The sequence below is a fragment of the Carlito syrichta genome, unplaced genomic scaffold (assembly GCF_000164805.1).
Source record: "Carlito syrichta isolate Samal-C Ts95f unplaced genomic scaffold, Tarsius_syrichta-2.0.1 Scaffold287961, whole genome shotgun sequence".
Lineage (NCBI taxonomy): Eukaryota > Metazoa > Chordata > Mammalia > Primates > Tarsiidae > Carlito > Carlito syrichta.
The window spans coordinates 459,082-467,212 of NW_007232057.1; positions in this window are offsets into that span (position 1 = coordinate 459,082).

Sequence of the window (8,131 nt, forward strand, 5' to 3'; positions counted from 1 at the left end):
CAGGTCGAGGCTGCGGTGGCCAGGAGCAGCCACTGCACTCCAGTCTGGGCAACAAAGTGAAACTCCGACTCAAAAAAAAAAACAAAAAACTCCTTAGCCATAAGTTCCATGTACCTGTATGCTTTGTTAACTGAAATCAAATGTTACGCTTTGCAAAACCCCATTGTTACATTTTCATATTTTGTTCTTATGTTTTGTTAATGACCTAACCAAGGTAACTCCATTGTATAATGATTCTTCTACTTTGTCTCTATGTAATACCTTAAACTATATCTTGTTGGAAGAACACCAGGGACTTTCCGGGCACCGGCTATACCTAGGACATGAAATTAATCAAAAGTTCCCATTTTGGTTGCCAAGTTGTTAGTTAATAGTTGCTATGGTCACTAAGTTGCTATGTAGCCAATACTGCAAATTTTACCTATAAAAGCTTGTCACAAACTACACTAGTTCGTCAAGAGTTTTTTCCTGGCATTTGCCTGCTCTTGACCCACATGTTTTTTGTTTGTTTGTTTGTTTTGGTTTTTTTGAGTTGGAGTCTCACTCTGTCGCCCAGACTGGAGTGCAGTGGCCGCTCCCGGCCACCGCAGCCTCGACCTGCTGGGCTCCGGCGATCCTTCCGCTCAGCCTTCCAAGGAGCTGGAACTACAGGCGCGCGCTACCACGCCTGGCTGATTTTTTGATTTATTGTAGAGATGAGGTCTCACCAAGTTGCCCAGGTGGGTCTTGAACCTGTGGGCTCAGACAATCCACTCATCTCAGCCTCCCAAAGTGCTGGGATTACAGGCTGAGCCACCATGACCCGCATGTTAATAAAAAAAACTCATAATTAATTAGACTCAGCTTGCTGGCATGACTTCCTCTCCTTTACTCGGTCATAACAACGTCTCTGCTCTGTCATCCCGACTTCTCTGACTCTGGCTCTGCCTCCCGCTTTCCCTTGTGGCTACATTGGACCCACATGTAACCAGCAACTCGTTGTAACAACATGTGTTGTTTGTTAGAGATTCAGTAGCCAGGGTTTATATTAGGGGCCGGTCACATAGGCAACTTCTATGTGGCACGTGCCAGAATTCCAGACTCCCTAAAGGAAAACAGGATAAACTATATTGTTTGTATGATCAGTTAAGGAGCCATTCTTACAGTTCTGGGACTGGTAGGAGCCTTCCTGAAATCCAGTTCCCGGATGCCAGCCAAGGACCAACCTCGTAAGCAGGTCTTTCAAGGCATAGCAGGCCTGAGGGCTATGTTAACTCTTCTCCACGGCCCCCCTGGGGAATAGTGGCAAATCAGGGGCTCCACGTTGAGCTCTTCTGTTGGCTTTCAGTAGGTGCAGTAGCTAGATGAGGCTCGGTAAGTAGGGCCTGTGCTGTTGGGTTCAAGCACAACGCAAGGTGGAGAAAGCTGGACTTAACTTCCAGAAGCCCTCAATTGACAGCTGGCAAAGCTGTTCTGATCCACTTCTTCACACATTTTGTTTGTTTATTTTTGTTTTTTTGAGTCAAGTTCTCACTCTGTCACTCAGACTAGAGAGCAGTGGCATGATCATGGCCACTGCAGCCTCAACTTCCTGGCTCAGGCAATCCTTCCTCCTTGGCCTCCCAAGTAGCTGGGACTACAGGTTCTTTTTTTTTTTGGAGAGACAAGATCTCGCTATGTTGCTCTGGCTGGTCTCAAACTCTTTCACTCAAGCAATCCTCCCGCCTTGGCCTCCTGAAGTGCTGGGATTACAGACGTGAGCCATTGTACCCAGTCTACTTCTTCATATATTTATTTCTGGGAGCAGCTCTCCAGGATTCCAGTGGACCTCTCTTTCTGGGTGAAACTTAAAAGAAGAAGGTAAGTGGTACAAAATATAAGGAGCTTTACAGCAACTATGCTCAGTGCCGCACCGGATACTCAGTGTCTTCGTCTTCTGACATCCACTCTGGGGTCCCCTTACCCCCAGCCAGCATCTCTGCTGGTTTCAGTGGCTTGTCGTGTCATGTGATACAGACTCTCATCTCTGATCATGCCAACATCCTAATCCACAGAACCTATGACTGTCCACAAAAGGGACTTTGCAGGGTGGCCCTGCAAATATGTGACTGAGTTAAAGACTGTGAAATGGAGAGATGATCCCACGTTATCCAGATGGGCCCAATGTGACCACAAGGGAAAGAGGAAAGCAGGAGAGCTAGTGTCAGAGAAGTGGGGATCACAGAAGCAGAAACATGATGCCCTTACTGGAACAGGGCCGTGGGCCATAGGATGCAGGTGGCCTCTTGATGCCGGAAAAGGCAGGGACCCAATTCTCCCCTAGAGCTTCCAGAAGGAATACAATCTGCTGCCATCTTGATTTCAGCCCAAAAGACCCACTTTGGAACCTCTGAGCTCCAGAACTGCAAGATAATAAATGTATTAAAGGTGGACTCAGTGGCTCAGCCTGTAATCGCGCACTTTGGAGGCCGAGGTGAGTGGATTGCCTGAGCCCACGGGTTCGAGACCCACCTGGGCAACTTGGCGAGACCTCATCTCTACAATAAATCAAAAAATTAGCCAGGCGTGGTAGTGCGCGCCTGTAGTTCCAGCTACTTGGAAGGCGGAGGCGGAAGGATCGCCAGAGCCCAGCAGGTCGAGGCCACAGGGGCCATGAGCATGCCACTGCACTCCTGCCTGGGCGATAGAGCGAGACTCCAACACAAAAAAACAAAAGTGCTGTTGTAAGTCACTGAATCTGTAGCACATTTTTCCATCAGCAATAGGGAGTGGGTAGAATATGCCCTTTTCAACCCAAGGTCACTGCGCTTCTCCAATTACCATCAGATTGGATGAGGGAATTCCAAAAGACACCCAACTGATCATACTTTTCCTTGGCCCTTACCCAATCCTGACAAAATTCAATTATCCTTATCAGAGTGAAGACTCCTCTTCTTGCCTGCTGGTCCCCTGCCATAAGACTCAAAGTACTAAGGGCAGGTGTTGCTCATAATTAACAGGACTCTTACCGTGGTCTCTGGCAAAAGCGTTCCCCTTTGGAGATCAGGACCTCTTATCCTCCAAAGTCCAGAAGGCCAGAGATGGAGAAAGACAAGTTCCCCAAGTGGATCCCTGGGAGTGATGGTAAGTAGGGCCACTCCTGCTTCCACCCCTTGCTTCCTGGACCCATGAATTCTTTCTGTTGGGGATACAGCACTATATGTAGGTCTTCACTTCAAAGTAAGCCTGGCATCATGGAGATGGTGCCCATCCTCATAAAGTATCTTCACTGAGCAGACCTCTTAGCCCTGGCTTCAACAGGTCATTCTAATGCCCTGTCAGGTCAGCAGCCTCTGGATGGTGCAATAGATGGTACAATCCTGGGATCTCACAGTCACGGAACCAATTCTGCACATCCTTTGATGTAAAGTGGGTCCCTGGTCTGATGCTGACTTTGCTAAGTCAACACACACAAGAAAGGCAGGCTCATGACCAGCATCTGTGTCTATTTCTGCCAGAATTAACAATGGACTTTTAATCATAGTCTCCCTGACTCCATATGGTCAGTTATTCTCTTTGAGTGATGGTACTTTATCCATGACTCAGTTTGGTCTCTTCTTCAGGCAGCTTGGACATTCAGTGGTAGACATTCAGCCTTGACAAGTGGGAACCGTGCTCGAGGGTCTAGGCACAGCCTCCAACCTTCCACCATGATTACTTGGCTCACAGACCCTTTTTATGCAGAACCGAGTGGCCATGATGGAGCCTGGCTGATGCCAACTGGCAGAGTGATCATATCTTCTTGGTTGTTCAGTGTTTCTTCTGAGGTAGATGCTCTTGTCCGTGAAAACACATGATGCAAAGACCTTCACATCTTGTGCTTGCTCCTACCTGTTCTTTCTCTACCTGTTTCCCAGATGACATGGCCTAGTTTTCTCTCCCTTTCCCCATTGCCCAGGAAGTCTGTATAGTCTAACTTCAGGCCATTTTTTCTTTCCACACAAAGTGAATGACCAAGGTATCAAGAAACAACAGAGCTGGACAGTAGTTAAAGTGGTAAAAACAGATTTTACTCAGGAACGATTCCAGATGGGGGAAAGAGACTTCAGCATAGAACAGGGCTTGATTTTAAATCCAACAAAGAAAAGTGTGAATTCATAGCCACGGAGTAGGGAGAGGGTCAGTGGATGGAAAATTATTCAGAGAAAGCATGAGAGGTAAGAGGGATTGTGACTAACTGACCTAACCGAATTCTTCCTGAAGGCAGGCCTGGGTGGTCAGGTATCACCCAGGGAGTCATGGGGGTGAGGAATTTGATCAGATATGGAGGGTGATTAGACAATAAGGGTGCTGGGCAAGGTGGTTCATCATACCTGTAATCCCAGGACTCTGAGAGGCCAAGGCAGGAATGTTGCTTGAGCCCTGGAGTTCAAGCCCTGGAGTTCAGGACTCTGGGAGGCCAAGGCAGGAGGGTTGCTTGAGCCCTGGAGTTCAAAGCAACATAGCAAGACCTTGTCTCTACAAAAAAATCAAAGAAAATTAGCCAGGCATGGTGGCAGGTGCCTGCAGTCCCAGCTGCCCAGGAGATCGAGACTTCTATGAGCTGTGGTCATCGTAATCATGCCACTGTATTCCAGCCTGGGTGACAGAGTGAGACCTCGACTCCAAAAAAAAAAACCACACACACACACACACACACACACACACACACACATCAAGAGTGGGGAATTCTGGTTGTATTTATTTCTTTTGCTGTCAAGAAATCCTGAGGCTGGGTAATTTATTTCTTTATTGCTGTCAAGAAATACCTGAGGCTGGGTAATTTTATAAAGAAAAAAGTTTGTTTTGGCTCACGTTCTGCTGGGCATTTGCAGAGCTTTGGATGAGGCCTCAGGAAGCTTACAAGCAAAACGAAAGACAGAGCAGGCATGGTGTGAGGCAAGGGTGGAAGTGAGAGAAAGGAGATGCCGGGATCTTTTTGTTTTGTTTTATTTGGACTCAGGAGTCTCACTCTGTTACCCAGGTTGGAGTGCAATGGCACGCTCACAGTCGCCACAGCCTCAGTCTGCTGGACTCAGGCAATCCTTCCACCTCAGCCTTCCAAGTAGCTGGAACCACAGGCGCACACCTCCTCACCCGGCTAATTTCTTGATTTATTGCAGAGACGAGGTCTTGTTATGTTGCCCAGGCTAGTCTCAAACCCGCGATCTCAGGCAATCCTCTCACCTCTGCCTCCCAAAGTGTTGGGTTGATAGGTGTGAGCCACTGTACCCAGCTGACACCAGGCTCTTTTAAGCAACTGCCCCTCATGTGAACTATAGAGAACTCATCCATATGGCACCAATCCATTCACCAGGGATCTGCCTTCGTGATCCAATCACCTTACACTAGGCCCCACCTCCAACACTGGGCACCACATTTGTTTGGTTTTTTTTTGAGTTGGAGTCTCACTCTGTCGCCCAGACTGGAGTGCAGTGGCCGCTCCCAGCCACCGCAGCCTCGACCTGCTGGGCTCCGGGGATCCTTCCGCCTCAGCCTTCCAAGTAGCCAGAATTGCAGGCACGCACTACCATGCCCGGTTGATTTTTGATTTATTGTAAAGATGAGGTCTTGCCAAGTTGCCCAGGCAGGTCTCAAACCCACGGGCTCAGGCAATCCACTCACCTCAGCCTCCCAAAGAGCAGGATTACAGGCTGAGCCACCGAGCCTGACTAGAGATGAGGTCTCACCAAATTGCCCGGCCTGGTCTTGAACCCTCGGGCTCGGGCAATCCACTTACCTCGGCCTCCCAAAGTGCTGGGATTACAGGTTGAGCCACCAAGCCCGGCAGGGGCACCACATTTCAACATGAATGAGATTTGGAGGGGACAACCATTCAGACTGTATCACTGGCTAAGTTGACATAGCAAGATGTCTGCTAAAAATGGACTCTGGGTCATGTCCAAGGACAGGGCCTAGTCAGGCTTGGAGCAACCCGAGTTTGGTCAAGGAGAGAATCTGTGTCAAAGTCCACTACCCAAAGCTCTGCCCATTAGGAGGACTTCCCAACTCTGCTTTTAAAGGCTTTGGGGCAGCTGCCGTTCATTTCTGGCCAGCACACACATACTGAGCCAACCCACCTGAACCAAGTTAGTCTCTTTGTCCCCTTCCTCAGCCAGACGTAGGTAAAAGCTAAGCCATAGGAGTGAGCAAAGAAGAGATGTGAGATCGACAGGGTTGGATGACAGAGGCTTCTAGGCTTTCTGCCCACACAGCTTGCTTATGCCTCTGGTCTGGCTCATGCTTGATCCCGGAGGTACCACTTCTGTCCCATGAAAGAGCACTGCTGTGCTTAGTGATTCTGATGGAAACCAGCAAATGAAAGGCAGATGTAGCCATCTCATGGCGTGGTGCTGAGCAGTCAGACTCTTTACCAATACCAGTGCCCAGTATCATGCCAGTAGCTGCTTTTTTTTTTTTTTGGAGTTGGAATCTCACTCCATCACCCAGACTGGAGTGCAGTGGCCGCTCCCGGCCACCACAGCCTCGACCTGCTGGGCTCCAGCAATCCTTCCACCTCCGCCTTCCAAGTAGCTGGAGCTACAGGCGCATGCTACACGCCCAGCTAATTTTTTTTTTTTTTATTGTGGAGATGAGGTCTTGCCAAGTTGCCCAGGCGAGTCTCGAACCCGCAGGCTCACGCAATTCACTCACCTCCGCCTCCCAAGGCACGGGATTACAGGCTGAGCCACCGGGCCTGGCTGATAGCTGCTTTTTAAAAAGGCATATAATTTTCCACTACACATAAAGTGACTTTGATCCAGAATCCCTGGGCTGCTTGCGAGGGGGACCCAGAAAAAATCGATGTTATTTTTTAGAGGGCAGGTCCCTTGTAGTGCAGGCGACCCCCCAGGTAAGTGTTCTAGCAACCGATCGGCATCAGTGTACCAGCTAGCGTTGTTGTGAGAAGCTGCATTTGACTTCAGTGAATTTTTTTTTTTTGAGATTCTTTCAATGCATTTACCCATTTCATGATGGATGATTTGCACAAAAAACCTGCCCTTACCACGCTGTGTTCAGCAGTTTTCGACCAAAACGACATTGTCCCCCAGGCTCCACCCTCCCTATTCCCAATCTCGCCCCAAGTGACTTTTGTTTCCTTGGTGAAAAAAGTCCCTAAAGGGAAACAATTTGCCAGTGTGGAAGAGGTGAAACAAAAAACGGCAGAAACACTAAAAGGCATCCAAATTGATGAGTTCAAATATTGTCTTGAGCAGTGGAAAAAACATCTCAATAGGGTATTGCATCTAGCAGAGAGTACTTTGAAGGTGACAAAGTTTAAACATGTAAGAATAAATACACAATTTTTGGAAAATAAATTCTGGTTTTTGGGGATCTCCTCGTATAATTCTGTCACCGGACCTTGCTAAATGCCATAAGATATCTTTCCCCACCATTGATCTGCTATAGGTTTTCTGGTTGCTTGGATCAAACAGCAAGACCACTTGCACCACAATTTTCACCTACTATAGAACCTTCTCTCTTTTTTTTTTTCCTTCCTAGAAATGGGGTCTCATTAGGCTGCCCAGACTTAAGTGCAGTGGCTATTCACATGCTCGATCACGGGAGCCTGGAACTCCTGGCCTCAAGTGATCCTCCCACCTCAGCCTTCCAACTAGCGGGGACCACAGGTGCGTACCACCACACCTGGCTCAGAAACCTGGTATCTGGGTCGGAGCAGTGCTACCTGATGTAAACTAAGTTGCTTTCAGAATACAAAGAGACCTACTAGGATTTGTTCCTTCTTCTGATGTGAAATGTAAGATGCAACAATTTATTCTTCACTGTTTTTTTTTTTAAGAGACAAGGTCTCAGCCAGCCTCGGTGGCTCAGCCTGTAATCATGCACTTTGGGAGGCTGAGATGAGTGGATTGCCTGAGCCAGTGGGTTCGAGACCCGCCTGGGCAACTTGGCGAGACCTCATCTCTACAATAAATCAAAAAATTAGCTGGGGGGAGACGGGGCAAGATGGCGATGGCATAGGTGAACTGGTGAGATTCTCTGAACGGACCAAGACTGCAAACTGCTGAATAGACAGACTGTAAAGCAGAGGGAAAAGTGAGCAAAACCAGAAGACCCTCATAAGGAAGAACAGGTCATTGCAGAAGAGAAATAAAAACAACCCCACCTTCCG